At 45.1% G+C, this 16,981-nt stretch overlaps 1 long non-coding RNA gene across 1 annotated transcript; it reads left to right on the top strand.

Moving 5' to 3' along the window:
- Window positions 1-258: 258 nt before the first annotated feature.
- LOC143818432 (uncharacterized) lies at window positions 259-16,525 on the top strand. The gene is made up of 3 exons (XR_013224540.1): window positions 259-385; window positions 14,161-14,279; window positions 15,448-16,525. It is a non-coding gene; the product is annotated as an uncharacterized LOC143818432 (long non-coding RNA).
- Window positions 16,526-16,981: the final 456 nt, after the last annotated feature.

Raw genomic sequence — 16,981 nt, 5'->3', positions numbered from 1 at the left:
CGAGGTGTACGGAGCGGAGCCGTGTGTGTACGAGGTGTACGGAGCGGAGTCGGGTGTGTACGAGGTGTCGCATCTCTGCTTCAGGAAAATGGCCGCCGCGATCTCCATCTAGGCACGCGCGGCATCCTGCGGCCATTTTCCTGAAGCCGCGGCCAGCAGAGCGCCGCTTCTGCGCACGCGCGGCCAAAGGAAGATGGCCGCCCCCACCGATCACCAATGAAATGTCGCACATCACGCTATTTTCACTCCCCTGTGCAGTGGATTCGGGACCTTGGACATGCGCACACCACTACGCCACCAACGGAAAACTAAGCAAGATCTGGGGGAAGACACCACGCCCATCTGACCAGACCAGCCTGATTGACAGGCGAAAACGACTACTTTGGTAACGTATTTCGGCAGCATAGGTGGGGAATCGGGGTCCACAAAATACACTATTGCAATGCACAGCTCAGGCCCTATTTAACAGTATTTTTATCTCATACGGAAAAAACGGGGTGACAGGTTCCCTTTAAGAGAAAGCCAAAATAACCCCGGGACAGAAGGCGAGAGCAGGGGGGAGGTGCGGGACAGAGCCGCTTTAGGCTAGTTTCACACTAGCGTTAACTGCAATACGCCGCAAATGCGTCATTTTGCCGAAAATACGCATCCAGCAAAAGTTCTTGCTGGATACGTTTTTTCGTCATAGACTAACATTAGCGACGCATTTGCGACGCATTGCCAAACGTCGCGTCCGTTTTGCGACGCTTGGGCGTGTGGTAGTGGACCGTCGGGAGAAAAAAACCTTACATGTAACGTTTTTTGCTCCCGACGGTCCACTTTTTCCGACCGCGCATGCGCGGCCGGAACTCCGCCCCCACCTCCCCGCACTTCCCCGCACCTCACAATGGGGCAGCGGATGCGTGGGAAAAATGCATCCGCTGCCCCCGTTGTGCGGCGGAGACCACACTAGCGTCGGGAACGTCGGCCCGACGCACAGCGACGGGTTGTTCCCGACGCTAGTGTGAAACTAGCCTTAGTCAGGAGAAGCTGAGGAGCTGCAGCCGGTTTACATCAGCCACCCCTGTACCAGAGAGGAGATTGTGAGTTGTGTATATGAGCTGGTATCTCTGGTGTGTGTGTGTGTGTGTGTGGTATCTGTAGTGTGTGTGTGATAACTGTAGTATGTGTGTGATATCTGTAATATGATGTGTGTGTGATATCTGTAGTATGATGTGTGTGTGAGGCAGCGGCGTAACTACTACGGTCGCAGCTGCAAGCGGCTCTGGCAGGTCAGGGGGCCGTGAGTCCCCTTGAGCCTGTCTCCCTTATGCTTGTGTCCCCATGTGCCAGTCTCCCTTGCCCATTAGTCCCTGTGTGTCCCCATGTGCCTGTCTCCCTTGTCCCCTTATGCTTGTGTCCCTTGTCCCCGTGTGCCAGTCTCCCTTGCCCATTAGTCCCTGTGTGTCCCCTTGAGCCTGTCTCCCTTATGCTTGTGTCCCCGTGTGCCAGTCTCCCTTGCCCATTAGTCCCTGTGTGTCCCCATGTGCCTGTCTCCTATGTCCCCTTGTGCTTCTGTCAGTCTCCTTTGTCCCCTTGTGCTTGTGTCAGTCTCCTTTGCCCACTAGTCCCTGTGTGTCAGTCTCCCTTTCCCACTTGTCCCTGTGTGTCCCCTTGTGCTTGTCCCTTGTCCCCGTGTGTCAGTCTCCATTGCCCACTAGTCCCCTTGTATCAGTTTCCCTTGCCAACTATTCCCCGTGTGTCAGTCTCCCTTGCCCACTAGTCCGTGTCCCCGTGTGCCAGTCTCTCTTGTCCACTAGTCCCCGTGTGCCCTTTGTGTCAGTCTCCCTTGCCCACTTGTGTCAGTCTCCCTTGCCCACTAGACCCCTTGTATCCTTCTCCCCTGCCTCCTAGCCCCCATGTGTCCCCTAGTGCCTGTCTTCCTTGCCCCCTTGTTCCCTCTCCTCTGCCCCCTCGTCACCATTTGCTCGTGTCTTTGTCACTGCCCCTGTATGGAGGGGCTGCATTATACTATGAGGGGGGGGGCTGCATTGTATTCTATGGGGCTTACATTGAATTTTATGGCGGGGGGGGCCCCATTTGGAAGTTCGCACCGGGGCCCATAACTTTGTAGTTACGCCACTGATGAAAGCTGTGATTAAAAATCATGGTTATTCCACAAAATATTGATTTCTGAACTCTTCCTGAGTTAAAACATTAGTATTGTTGTTTCCAAATGATTATGAATTTGTTTTATGCTTTATTTGAGGTCTGCAAGCAATTCAATTTTTGTTATTTTGACGATTTCTCATTTTCAGAAAATAAATACAAAATTTATTGCTTGGAACTTCAGAGACATGTTGTCAGTGGTTTATAGAATAAAAGGACAATTTACATTTTACTCAAAAATATACCTATAAAGAGAAAAATCAGACAAACTGAAAATTTTGCAGTGATCTCTTAATTTTTGCCAGAGCTGTACGTGTGCCAGAAGTGACCCTGCACTATACACATGTGCCAGGAGTAACCCTGCACTGTACACATGGGTGCCAGGAGTGACCCTGCACTGTACTCGTGTGGCCAGGAGTGACCCTGCACTGTAATTGAGTTGCCCGCCAGGGCCGTGGGGTACTCGGTACCGGGTCCTGCGTTCACAGGGGGATGTCACGGTGGCGACCCGGTCCGCGGCCCTGGGCCCCCAAGTAAAAGGGAATTATCTTTAAAGGGAATAAAATTAATGTTTGTGACACCACCTGTGGTATTCGGTCAGTGGGGACCGACTCTGCTTTATGGGGTCCTCTGTGGGCAGCTAGACGGTATAACTCCCCACAGGTGAAGTGTATCCCCAGGGCTCCCGGTGTGTAGATGGAAGATGGTGAATGGCGCAGTAAAGAATGAGGACACAGGTTTGCAGTCTCTTTACCTTGTTTACTGAAGAATTCAGGCAGCCACAGTCCAGGGCACCAGATCACAGGGCAGGCAGGATCCGGCCGGCTTGGAAGCGAATCCAGAGTCCCCTTTACCAAGTGGAGTTAAAACCCTTCCTCCAGCGCGGTGATGTTGTAGTCCCTTACTGCCTATGGCTTCAGATAAGGTCCTCACAGATGTTCTCGCTCTGTCCCCCGTATAGGATAGGAAAATAACCCGTATGACTGGTGACTTGAGTATGTTTATAGGGACTCTAGCACGCCCCGGGCTCTAAAGGTGTCACCGTGTCTCCTGGGTATTAAGGCGGACAGGTAACTTGCAATTCAGCTGTCCTGCCAGTCTCTGCTGTAAGTCGTAGAGTCCTTACAACCTCGGTGGTCCGGCTACCGGTTATCTGCGCTCCAGAGGGAGGCAGCCTGATCTTAGCTGGTCTCCCCTGATGTTACTCTCCTGTGCTTCGCTCTCCTGCACACTCACTGAACATTGTTTGGCTTTCCGTATGTCTCTTCCTCCAGGAGCTGCAGTACTTCAGACTACAGGCCCCTTCAGACCTTCTGACACTCTATGTCGGTCTGCTCTCTTCTGTGTCTGTCACTTTCTGAACTGAAACTGAACTCTTTCCCTCCAGATCAGGATGTATTTATAGGGGAGTTCACCCTAAACTAGGCTTAGAGCTCCCCCTTCTGGTCTGGAGTGTGAACATGTTGTATACATTGTGGATACCTGATAAAAGATATTCATCTTCATCGCTTCCAAACGTAACATCACTCTCCCTGTGAGTAAAGCAATGCTACTGTGACGACCAGGACCCTGGGGCGCCACACTATTGTGTGGCCAGGAGTGACTCTGCACTGTAATCGTGTGCCAAAAGTGACCCTGCACTGTACACACGGGTGCCAGGAGTGACCTGCACTGTAAACACGGGTGCCAGGAGTGACCTGCACTGTACACACAGGTGCCAGGAGTGACCTGCACTGTACACACGAGTGCCAGGAGTGATCTGCACTGTACATGTGTGTCAGGAGTGACCCTGCACTGTACACACGTGTGCCAGGAGTGACCTGCACTGTAAACACGGGTGCCAGGAGTGACCTGCACTGTACACACAGGTGCCAGGAGTGACCTGCACTGTACACACGAGTGCCAGGAGTGATCTGCACTGTACATGTGTGTCAGGAGTGACCCTGCACTGTACACACGTGTGCCAGGAGTGATGCTGCACTGTACAGTACACGTGTGCCAGGAGTGACGCTGCACTGTACAGTACACATGTGCCAGGAGTGACCCTGCACTGTACATGTGTGCGAGGAGAGACCTGCACTGTACACACGTGTGCCAGGAGTGACCTGCACTGTACACACGTGTGCCAGGAGTGACCCTGCATTGTACACAGGGTGAACAGAAGTGACCCTGCACACTTGTGCCAGGAGAGACCTACAGTGTACACATGTGTGCCAGGAGTGACCTGCACTGTACACAGGATGCCCAGGAGTGACCTTGCACCATATACATGGAGGGCCCCCACGTTAAGGGAAATGGGGTACTCGGCACCGGGTCCTTCGGTTCGGTAGGGATGTCACGGTGGCCCGACCCGGTCCGTGGCCCTTTGAGGGGCGTCCAATAAAGTAATAGAGTTTTCATGGTTTTGGGAAAGGTCTTTAAAGGGGAAGTTCGTGACGTCACCTGTGGTATTCAGTAAGGGTGACCGACGCTGCGGTGAGGGGTCCGCTGGGGTGATGTTATGGCAGCTAGATGGTATACCTTCCCCCAGGTGAAGTGTGTCCCCAGGGCTTCCCAGAAGTGTAGATGGTGATGGTGGACGATGTAAGGCACAGGGAATAACAAGGACACAAGGTTGCAGTCTCTTTACCTTTTACTGAAGACTTCAGCATCCACAGTCCAGGGTACAGACCACAGGGTAGGCAGAGTCCGGTCGGTCCAAAGGCAAATCCAGAGTCCCCTTATCCAGGTGGAAATCAGTAGCCTTCCTACTAGCGCCTGTGTGTTGTAGTCCCTCCCTGCTGAGCAACTCGGTAAGGTCCTCACAACTCTTGTAGATGTTCTAGATGTTATTTCTTCCTCTCTGTCCCCCAGATGATATGGATAAGACAAACCCGTATGACTGATGGCCTGAGGCTTGTTTATAGGGACCCTAGAGACGCCCCGACCCCCACAATTTGCCACTGTGTCTTCTTAGGTATTAAGGTCGGGCAGCCAACTTGGAATTGACTGTCCTGCCGGTCTCTGAAGTAATGCGTAGAGTCAATTACTCCCTCGGTGTTCCGGCCACCGGCTACACGCCTCAGAAGGAGGCTGCCGTTCTTGGGGCAGAACTCCTCCCGGTGATTTCTCCTTGTGCTGTGATCTCGGTTCTCACTCTCTACAATACAATTCTCTTTGTGTCCTTTCTTAGGATGCTGCCGCATGTGGGGCAGGCGCAGCTCCGTAGCTTTCTGTCTCGCTAGGCCTCTGTCAGGATCCCACCCCTGACAGGGACCCTCTGTCTGCAGCTCAGATGTTCCTCCTTTCCCCCTGTCTGCCTGACAGGTGTTGCCTGGGCAAAGCTCAGCCAGCGTCTCCCTCACTTTCTATCCAGCCCACCAGTTTTACCCTTCTGTGAGGAGTGCCCTAGTAGATAGGAGCAAGGCTCCCCCTGGTGGTCTGGAGTGTGAAGTGTAGTGTATGGTTTGTGATACCTGGTAGGAAGATCTCCTTTATTGCCATCAGACGTAATATCACTCCCCCTGGTGGAAGAATGACATTACTGCAATGACCAGGACTCTGGGGCGCTGCATACGTGTGCAAGGAGTGACCCTGCACTGTACACAAGGGTGCCCAGCAATGACACTGCACTGTACTCACAAGTGCCCCAGAGCAACTGTGCACTTCACACACAGGTGCCCAGAGGAGACCCTGCACTGTACACACGTGTGTCAGGAATGATTCTGCACTGTACACACGGGTAAAATCAGCAATAACTATATGAGGTTCGTACTACTGAATAATGTCTATAACTGTGCACCCATATCTACATATGAACAATTTCTGACCAAACTCAAAAAGTTATTGTCACAAGAAAGCCTAAGAAAAAGAGAGCATGCGCGGTTTTAGCTTCACTGATAAATCTTGTTTTATGGGTTTATATTCTCTTTGGGGTTTTTTACACTTCCTTGTGACATTATCTATTTGAGTTTAGCCCAGAAATTGTTTCATATGTAGATATGGGTTCCTTGTTATAGATATTATTCAGTAGCGCAAGCCTCATACCTTTATTGCTGATTTTACTCGTGTGAATAATGCAGAATCACTCTTGGCACACGTGTGTGTACAGTGTAGGGTCTTATCTGGGTACTCTTTTGTATTGTGCAGGCGCGCTCCTTGGCACGTATGTACAGTGCAGAGTCACTCTTTGACACGTGTGTAGCATGCAGGGTCACTCCTGGGCAGATGCACGGTTTTCGCCTTACAAGCAAGCGGACAATTTGCAGGTTTGCACATGCGGCGTCTCCATGATGGCGTTGAGGCACTTGCGTTTCACGGCCATGAGCCGGAACATAATTTCTGTGAGTGACGTCAATGGTGCATGCGCTGTAAAATAGGTACAGCACCTTACTAATCAATCATGTGATCATTACTAGAGTTGAGCGAATGTTTCAAAATTTGATTCCAATTATGATTGTTATGGTTTTTTGCAATATTCGGGAGTAGAAATATGTTCGGAACCGATCATCAAACATTAATTCGGCATGAATAGCGTACCAATATGGCAGGAATATGGCAAATTCAGATTCGCCAACCGACTCAGAGTATATTCGCTCAACTCTAATCATTACATCCCTTTTTATGTAGCCCGTTCCAGAGCATGAGAATGTGTGGATAATTTAGGGTTTGTTAGTCATCACTGACAATTAGGGACAAGGGCAGACTGACAACTATAGGTCTCAATGAACCTGGCCCGTATAAATGTGAAGCCAGCCTTACAGTAGAAATGCATGCTGGAAAGGGGCTGACAGACTGGGTTGGAAGAGGCACCTCACTGCCTGCTGAAGTACGTCACATTACAAAGCATGAGAATTGAGAGTTCCTGTACATACGGTGGGTACGGAAAGTATTCAGACCCCTTTAAATTTTTCACTCTTTGTTTCATTGCAGCCATTTGGTAAATTCAAAAAAGTTAATTTTTTCACATTAATGTACACTCTGCATCCCATCTGACTGAAAAAAACATAAATGTAGTAATTTTTGCTAATTTAATAACAAAGAAAAACTGAAATATCACATGGTCATAAGTATTCAGACCTTTTGCTCAGACACTCATATTTAAGTCATATGCTGTCCATTTCCTTGTGATCCTCCTTGAGATGGTTCTACTCCTTCATTGGAGTCCATCTGTTTTTAATTAAACTGTTAGGACTTGATTTGGAATGGACACACCTGTCTATATAAGACCTCACAGCTCACAGTGCATGTCAGACCAAATGAGAATCATGAGGTCAAAGAAACTGGCCAAGGAGCTCAGAGACAGAATTGTGTCAAGGCACAGATCTGGCCAAGGTTACAACAGAATTTCTGCAGTACTCAAGGGTCCTAAGAGCACAGCGGCCTTCATAATCCTTAAATGGAAGAAGTTTGGGACCACCAGAAGTCTTCCTAGACCTGGCTGTCCAGCCAAACTGAGCAATCGTGAAAGAAGAGCCTAGGAGGGAGAGGTAAAGAAGAACCCCAAGATCACTGTGGCTGAGCTCCAGAGATGCAGTAGGGAGATAGGAGAAAGTTCCACAAAGTCAACTAGCACTGCAGCCCTCCACCAGTCGGGCCTTTATGGCAGAGTTGCCCGATGGAAGCCTCTCCTCAGTGCAAGACATATGGAAACCTGCACAGAGTTTGCTAAAAAAACACATGAAGGACTCCCAGACTATAATAAATAAGATTCTCTGGTCTGATGAGATGATGATATACCTTTTTGGTGACAATCGTAAGCGGTATATGTGGAGAAAACCAGGCACTGCTCATCACCTGCCCAATACAATCCCAACAGTGAAACATGGTGGTGGCAGCATCATGCTGTGGGGGTGTTTTTCAGCTGCAGGGACAGGACGACTGGTTGAAATTGAAGAAAACATGAATGCAGCCAAGTACAGAGATATCCTGTATGAAAACCTCTTCTAGAGTTCTCTGGACCTCATACTTGGCTGAAGGTTTACCTTCCAACAAGACAATGACCCTAAGCACACAGCTAAAATAACAAAGGAGTGGCTTCAGAACAACTTTGTAACCATTCTTGCCTGGCCCAGCAAAGCCCTGATCTACTGTAAACCCAATTGAGCATCTCTCGAGAGACCTGAAAATGGCTATCCACCAACGTTCACCATCCAACCTGACCGAACTGGAGAGGATCTGCAAGGAAGAATGCAAATCCAGGTGTGAAAAACTTGTTGCATCATTCCCAAGAAGACTTATGGCTGTACTAGCTCAAAAGGGTGCTTCTACTCAATACTGAGCAAAGTGTCTGAATATGACCATGTGATATTTCAGTTTTTCTTTTTTAATAAATTTGCAAAAATTACTAAACTTCTGTTTTTTTCAGTCAAGGTGGCGTGCAGAGTGTACATTAATGAGAAAAAAAATTAACTTTTTTGAATTTACCAAATGACTGCAATGAAACAAAGAGTGAAAAATTTAAAGGAGTATGAATACTTTCCGAACCCACTGTACGTATAAGGGTATGTGAACCAAAATCAGTTTCAATTTGTTGTGGATGAGGGAAGCAAGATCACACCTTACCAAAGGTTTTGTGTGAAAGGGCAGATCCACTTAAAATATATGGGCCTTCCTCATTCTTCCTTTTGTTTTCTCTCTTTTTCATAGTTGCTTGATACACTGAAGAGCAAAAGCGTAAGGCTATGTGCACATGGTGCATTTTTTGTGCGTTTTCGCAGCGTTTTTTCACACGGAAATGAGCCAAAAATGCTATGGAATCCTTATGCCAGCTAATTAAATGAGAATCCTGAAGTGCTGTGCACATGATCAGTAAATTTCTTTGAGTATTTGCATTTTTTTCTGCAGCATGTCAATTTTTTGTTCAGATTTTTAGAGTTTTCCCCCCATTGACTTCAATTGGGTCAGTCAAATCTAAAAATCCTATGATGTTTCCCACGCTGTCATCTGCGTGACAGAGTGGGAAACACCGGAACGGCAGTAATGCTTACCGGTAAGATAGCTAGAGCCGTCAGAGCTCCAGGGTCATGCTGTCAGATGTCAGCTTGACTCCGCAGCTGTGACACCACAGAGATACTGTGACCTGAGGTAAAAATCTTACCGCAGGTCAGCAGGCATTGGCTGATGAGACACTACTCCTCCCATCAGGCTACATCTGTCACTGATAACAGTAATAGCAGGAGCCGCTGATGGGAGAAGTAGTCTCCCATCATCCGGTGCCTGTTCTCAAACATAAAAAAAACATGTAAAATAATTAAATATTATTATTCTTATTCTTCTTATTATTTATTTATATAGCACTATTGATTCCATGGTGCTGTACATGAGAAGGGGTTACATACAAATTACAGATATCACTTACAGTAAGCAAACTAAAAATGACAGACTGATACAGAGGGGAGAGGACCCTGCCCTTGCGGGCTTACATTCTACAAGATGGTGGGGAAGGAGACAATAGGTTGAGGGTTTTATTAGTACCAAAAAATATATATATAGTCGGAGTATAAATTGAATGTAAACCAAAAAGGATAAAAAAGAATACCCCTAAAATATAACCTTTAATTCAAAATGGGTAAAATTACCCTATACAGGGTCAGGAAACAGTAACAACTTTAACACTATAGTCTTAATACTCTTATACAATACTAAAAAGGATAGAGACTAATGTGGTGGGGGGGTGATCTCTGTTCACCCTACCTCACAGCGGAGGTTGGCACCCTAAATTCGACATGGCGCCCTCACTCACCGACAGCTCTCCCTTTAGACCCTAAGGGGAAACTTAACAGAGAAACACCACCACCAACATCTATAGTTACTTAAAGTGCATTTGTGCAAAAGTGCTTAACAAGAGACTGCATAAGTCTGTTTTGGGTATTTTCCCAGACTTTCTTAGGTTTTTCAAATTCACACAAACCCTGGTAACTTAGGTGTGCTAGGGGATAATTTGTGCACAATACCAAAAATAGAGACAATTCTCAAAGATAACAATAGCCATTCAATTCTTATCCCTGTTAACCCTTCATCAGATAATACATAATAAGGTATAACCAATAGTCTATATGTGCATCCTCAAGATGTTACACCTTCTATATCCCCTAGTTTCACAAGTCAGACAAATGCAGGGAAATAATCAAAAAAATAGAAGAGTGAGATTTATACTCATCCAAAATGACACTCATCCAAAATGATGCCCATCCCGCCACGTTTCTCCCCAGGACAGTAACCCGGGGTTCATCAGGGGAAGGAACAGGGCTTCTCCCAACACGAGGCAGCTGTAATAAGCCGCGTCTCACCATCACAGCTTGCAATAAGGGGCTGTACGTGTCCTGCCATCTGATTCAATAAATCCCTTTTACCGCCATGATTTCCGTGTGTACAGCCCGGAAGTGACATATCGCTGTTACTGACAAGTCACTCTACTTCCGGTAAGTGGAGCGCTAAACGTTCCACTAAGTCGACACTCCCATTGGCTAGGGACGGTACCAACCTACGTGTCGCTGCTCCAAGAGCATCGCCTTTGGTGGATAAAGCGCAACATCGCGCTCAATAGATACTTCCACCATCTAGGGATTAGGGGCGGTGCCAGGGACTAAAAAATCTCATGATGCTTCATTACACAATGGAAATGTCACTGCTCTAACACTGACAGGAGCATAATTGCTCCCGCAATGTATAGCGCTGATCTGCTATGAGAGAGGTCACACGAGTTCATCAGCTGATTAGCTTCAGTGATCTCAATAACGGCACCACTGCTGTATGAGAACTTTCTCATGCAGCGGTGGTGCCGTAAGGGAGATCACCGGAGCTGATCAGCTGATGAACTCCGGTGAACTCTCTCACCACAGCTCAGCACAACACACTGTATGAGCGATTACCTCCTTTTTCAGTGTGTAGCAGGCTGTACTTGAGAGCAGTCACATCAGTCATCAGGATCGTCGTGGGACATTATGGATTATCTTCTCAACAGAAAGGTGAGAAATATTGTGGCTTATTATTTTATTTTTGTTACAGGAGACGGCTTCAGTGGATTAGACGTTCGGTGAGTATGGTTTAATTTAGATCCAATAAAGGAGTCTGTGCCATTGTTTCAAATAAAGGACTTTATTCTGAGTGTGTGTTTTTTTAAATATCACTATGGGGGTATTAGTGGGGGTGTCTTATAGATGCCTCTCCATTACAATCCCGTGGGATTGGTGTCACCTGACAAAACAAAGGTGACATCAATCCCCCCAACCATTAACCCACTTGCCACCGCACCAAGGCAAGTGCAAAGGGCAAGCCTAAAACACCAGATTTGGCGCATCTTAAAGATGCGCCTTTTCTGGGGTGGTTGGAAGCTGATGTTTTTAGTTTTTGTGGGCCAATATCTATGGCCGTTTCTCTAGGCTATTAATATCAGGCCACAGCTGTCTGACTAGCCTTTGCTGGTTAGGCATTATAGGGGGACCCTATGTCAATTTTTTTCTGGTGTCCGCCTGTAAACTAGGCCGTAAGGGCTAAGCAAACAGCTGTGAGCTGAACTTAATAGCCTGGGAACCTTTATGGCTATTGGCTACTTCCCAGGATTTTAACCTCAGCCGTCAGCTTTCCCTATGCTGGATATGAAAATTACACGGGAGCCCATGTTTTTTGGTTTTGTTTTTCTTTTATTTATTTTTTTTTTTTTTTAAACAGTTGCTGTTTGGTTGCAGCCTATGTAGGTTCATTTTGTTGTCCATCATACTTATGGTGTGTGTGTTATATATTTTTTTCAGCAAACTTTAGATTTTTTCAGCAAAAATCAATAAAATAAAAAAAGAACCTGTATACTGTATGTGTGGTACCTACGTACTCGTAATGACCTAGAAAATCATAATGGCAGGTCAGTTTTAACATTTGGTGAACATGTTTAAAAAAAGTAATAATTTTTGGAATTGCACTTTTTTTGCAACGTCGCCACACTTGGAATTTTTTTACCCATTTTTCAGTACATTATATGGTAAAATCAATGCTGTCATTCAACAACTCGTCCCGCAAAAAACAAGTCCTCACATGGACATATTGATGGAAAAATAAAAAGTTATGGCTCTGAAAAGAAGGTGAGCAAGTAACAGAAACGGAAAATGGCCCTGGTGTGAAGGGGTTAATACTTCAGAATTTATCCAGCTGCTTCTGTCTTCCATCACATAATAAATACACGTGACCAAGTGCCATTGGAAGCCATGCACGTCCATGCCATCACACTGCCTCAGCCATGTTTTACAGAGGATGTGGTGTGCTTTGGATCATGAGCCATTCCAAGCCATTCCAAGTGATACTTTCTTCTTCCCATCATTTTGGTACAGGTTTTATCTGTCCAAGGAATGCTTTTCCAGAACTTGGTTGGCTTCTTTAGATGTTTTTCTGACAAAGTCTAATCTGGCATTTCTATTTTTAAGGCTGAATAAAGGTTTGCATGTTGTGGTGAACCCTCTATATTTGCTCTCATGAAATCTTCTCTTTATAGTAGACTTAGATACTGAAACACCTACTTCCTGGAAAGTGTTCTTCATTCCGGTGGATGTTGTGAAGTGGTTTTTCTCACCATGGAAGGGATTCTGTGATCATCCACCACTGTTTTCTTCCACGGACGTCCAGGCCTTTTCAGTTTCCAAGCATACCAATTTGCTCTTTTTTTGCAGAGTGTACCAAACTGTTGATTTGGCCACTTTTAACATTTCTGCTATCTCTCTGATGGATTTATTCTTTTTTTAGCCAAAAATGGCCTAATTTTATAATAGCTTAATTTGAGTCTGTTTCTCTTCCATATGTTAAAACCAATGGTGTTGTTCAAAAGTACAACTCATCCTGCTAAAAACAAACCCTGACATGGCCATATTGATGGAAAAATAAAAAAGTTATGGCTCCGGTAAGAAGGGGAGCAAAAAATTAAAATGCAAAACCAAAAATACCTCTGGTTGTTACGGCGTTAAGGAATGGATTTTTTTTTACTAAGTCATGATTTATAACAACATAGAATTCAAAGAGGGTGTATTTCCTTTTTAGTGAAGTTAGCAGATGGTATTTGCAGCAACAATAAAAAGTCTGGTAAATATAGTGCATAGTCATAGTGCAGCAGCACAGCTAAGTTGGTTAAACTTAAAAGTCATACACTACCGTTCAAAAGTTTAGGGTCACTTAGAAATGTCCTTATTTTTTAAAGAAAAGCACAGTTTTTTCCAACGAAGCTAACATTAAATGATTCAGAAATACACTCTATACATTGTTAATGTGGTAAATGTCTATTCTAGCTGCAAACGTCTGGTTTGTAATGCAATATCTTCATAGGTGTATAGAGGCCCATTTCCAACAACCATCACTTCAGTGTTCTTATGGTACTTTGTGTTTGCTAACTGTATAAGAAGGCTAATGGATGGTTAGAATACCCTTGAAAACCATTGGGCAATAAACCTGACTTTCCTTTGAGCTTGTTGAGAATCTGGCGCATTACATTTGTTGGTTCCATTAGACTCTCAAAATGTCCAGAAAAAAAGAATTTTCATGTGAAACTCGACAGTCTATTCTTGTTCTTAGACATGAAGGCTATTCCATGCGAGAAATTGCCAAGAAACTGAAGATTTCTTACAATGGTGTGTACTACTCCCTTCAGAGGAGAGCACAAACAGGCTCTAACCAGAATCTGTATCTAGTGACATGCGACGTTGAGTCGCTCTACACATCTATACGGCATGACCATGGGATCACGGCGTCTCGATTTTTTCTCAGCATGTTACATACCGATAATCAACTCTGCTGTTTTATATTGGATTTGTTATATTTTTCTCTTACACACAACTTCTTTGTTTTTAGGGACCGCTACTTCCTACAGCTCCAGGGAACCACGATGGGGGCGACTTGTGCGCCCTCATATGCAAATCTTTTCCTGGGGCTGTGGGAGAGGGAGGTTGTTACCAACATGGAAGGTATTGACGCCGTGGTCTCATGGTCTCGCTATATAGATGACGTATTATTCATCTGGCAGGGTTCTGAGGTTTCTCTTAATTCTTTTCTCAATAGGCTGAACGATAATTCATTGAACATTAACCTTACATGGAAGTATAGTAGAGAAAAGGTGGAATTTTTGGACGTTATGCTTGAGAAAGATGACGAAGGATTTATCTCTACTGACGTGTTCCGTAAGTCCACTGCTACAAATACATTGCTACATGCAACATCATCGCATCACCCCCAGACATTTAGATCAGTACCCATCAGCCAATTTTTGCGCATTAAGCGCATCTGCTTTAATGACAATGCATTTGAGCAACAGGCCAAGATCCTCAAGAGTAACCTCCAACAGAGAGGTTATAACCATAAGGCGATACGTACTGGTTATAGGAGAGCTAAATTTACGCCACGAGATACACTTTTAGCCCAATCCGGACACAAGATCGTCAATAAACATCAGGACAATTTACCTGTGCGTTTTATCACCTCCTTCAATTCTGAATGGAGAGAGATGTCAGGGATCTTGAGGAAATATTGGCCTGTGTTATTGGCAGATGAGGATGTGGCACCACATATCTCTAACCATTCGTCGGTGACATGGCGCAGGTCAAAAAATCTAAAGGATATGCTAACTAAAAGTCATTATGTGGCACCCCAAAAAACATTTTTTTCTGAGAGAACAGGTCCAAGGTGGGGATCGTTTCAATGTGGAGACTGTTCTGCTTGTAAATTTATAGAGCGTACCTCCGCATTTGAAAATAGCAGCTGCAGTAAGGTTTTTTCCATCACCCATTTTATCAACTGCACAACCGACAACGTGATGTATTATGCCAAATGCGCATGTAATTTAATTTACATTGGCATGACCACACGTGAACTACGTGTGCGTGTTTTGGAGCATGTACGCGATATCAAGAATGGTGCCATGGCTTTGGATATAGATGCTTTAAAAATGATACCTAAGCATTTCAGAAAATTTCATAATAGTAATCCAAAAACATTCAAAGTTAGAGGGATTGATCGGGTGCAATTAGGTATCAGGGGTGGCAACTATAAGAAGGAATTGCTTAAAAAAGAAACTAGATGGACGGTGGATCTGGACGCTCTAGCCCCTAAAGGGTTAAATGAGTCTATTAGCTTCAAATCCTTCCTAGGCTAGCGCAAATTTTATTTTGTGTTGCTTGTTGTTTTTAATATGTGTACTTTTATTTTTAAACTTATTCTATAGGTCAGTACCCCTTCCCTCTCCCCCCTTCTTCCCCCCCCCTCCTGATTAATGTATCATCATGTTGATAGAGGCATATTATGTCTGCTTATCCATAATAATTATACCATCTCTTCTTACTCTATTTATAGTTTTGTTCAGCATTTCTTGGTGGCTATTTTACACTGCAGGCTACTCTGACGATACGGATGATATGACTACTATTTATGAATGATAGCATAATGACAAGAGAGAAAAATGAAGCCATCTGCGGTCTCAGTACCGTATACTGAAATATTATGTATGCTGCTGTACTATTTGCCATATTTGTAAATGTTATGCTTTGTGGAACATATCCATTTTTGAATGTGTTTTCGTCATATTTCGTGTCATTGTTTAGGTATTTATAGATTTCTTTATAGATAGTGGAATATTTAATATTGTATCTTTATATCTAATATTTATGTATGGGATGGATAGTTAACGAGGATGGTGGGTTAATTAGTAACTTACGGTTACTTATGTGGTGAGCGGGTCTGTCCTAGTTTGTTTTTTCGCCTTTTTAGTCTTACACATGGTTTGTTCACATACCTTCCTCTTGCCGGAGCATGAAAGCGCACGACGCGCATGCGCTGTGGTGTCGCTGTGGGGAAGCGCTCGCTTCATGTGTTGTGTCATCTTGGTTACATGCCCGGTCACATGACCATGTCATGTGACTAGATGACGCGCACATTGAGCGCGGTCCCCTCGGTGACGCCGCAACATGGCGTCGGTGCGCTGTTACACAGGTGCCGGTCAATTGAGGTTTAGTTTTCACTATATAAAGGCTCTAGCAGCAACACCATCCTACCTCCTGACGAAGCTGCTTTTGCAGTGAAACGCGCGTCGAGGTGCGCTTTGTCTGTCCGACCCCTCTCTCCCTGGTTCAAGATGACTACAGGTAATTAGGAATGTTAGCCGATGTTTATTTTTAAACGGCAATTGACTATAGTGCCCACCCTTACAGGTGGTAGGGTATAGCTTGGTAAACATCCTGTAAGTCAGCCAGCTCCCTTTGGTAAAACAAGGGCTATGAGCATATTAGGATATATGGTGCAGGGAAAAGGGGGCCGTATCAGTTTGTAGCTTCTGTTATGACCTTGTACTGACTCACTGTTATATTATAACTGCTTGATATATGGTATGTATTGCTTTTAATCTTTTCTAATAAAATTTAAGATTTTTACTTGTTACACTTTGGATCCAGTGTCTTCATGGTTCTCTATTGGTATCTTCATGTTAGTTTATGAAGGGATCTCATTATTGTTAATGAGGGGATTTTTGTTTGTAGGCTCTAACCAGAGTAGAAAGAGAAGTGGGAGGCCCCGCTGCACAACTGAGCAACAAGAAAAGTACATTAGAGTCTGTAGTTTGAGAAATCGACGCCTCACAGGTTCTCAACTGGCAGCTTCATTAAATAGTACATGCAAAACGCCAGTGTCAACGTCTACAGTGAAGAGGCGACTCCGGGTTGCTGGCCTTCAGGGCAGAGTGGCCAAGAAAAAGCCATATCTGAGACTGGCTAATAAAAGGAAAAGATTAATAAGGGGCAAAAGAACACAGACATTGGACAGAGGAAGATTGGAAAAAAGTGTTATGGACAGACGAATCCAAGTTTGAGGTGTTTGGATCACACAGAAGAACATT

This window comes from Ranitomeya variabilis, chromosome 3 (genome assembly GCF_051348905.1).
Source record: "Ranitomeya variabilis isolate aRanVar5 chromosome 3, aRanVar5.hap1, whole genome shotgun sequence".
Lineage (NCBI taxonomy): Eukaryota > Metazoa > Chordata > Amphibia > Anura > Dendrobatidae > Ranitomeya > Ranitomeya variabilis.
This window is presented reverse-complemented; position numbering and strand designations above follow the sequence as displayed.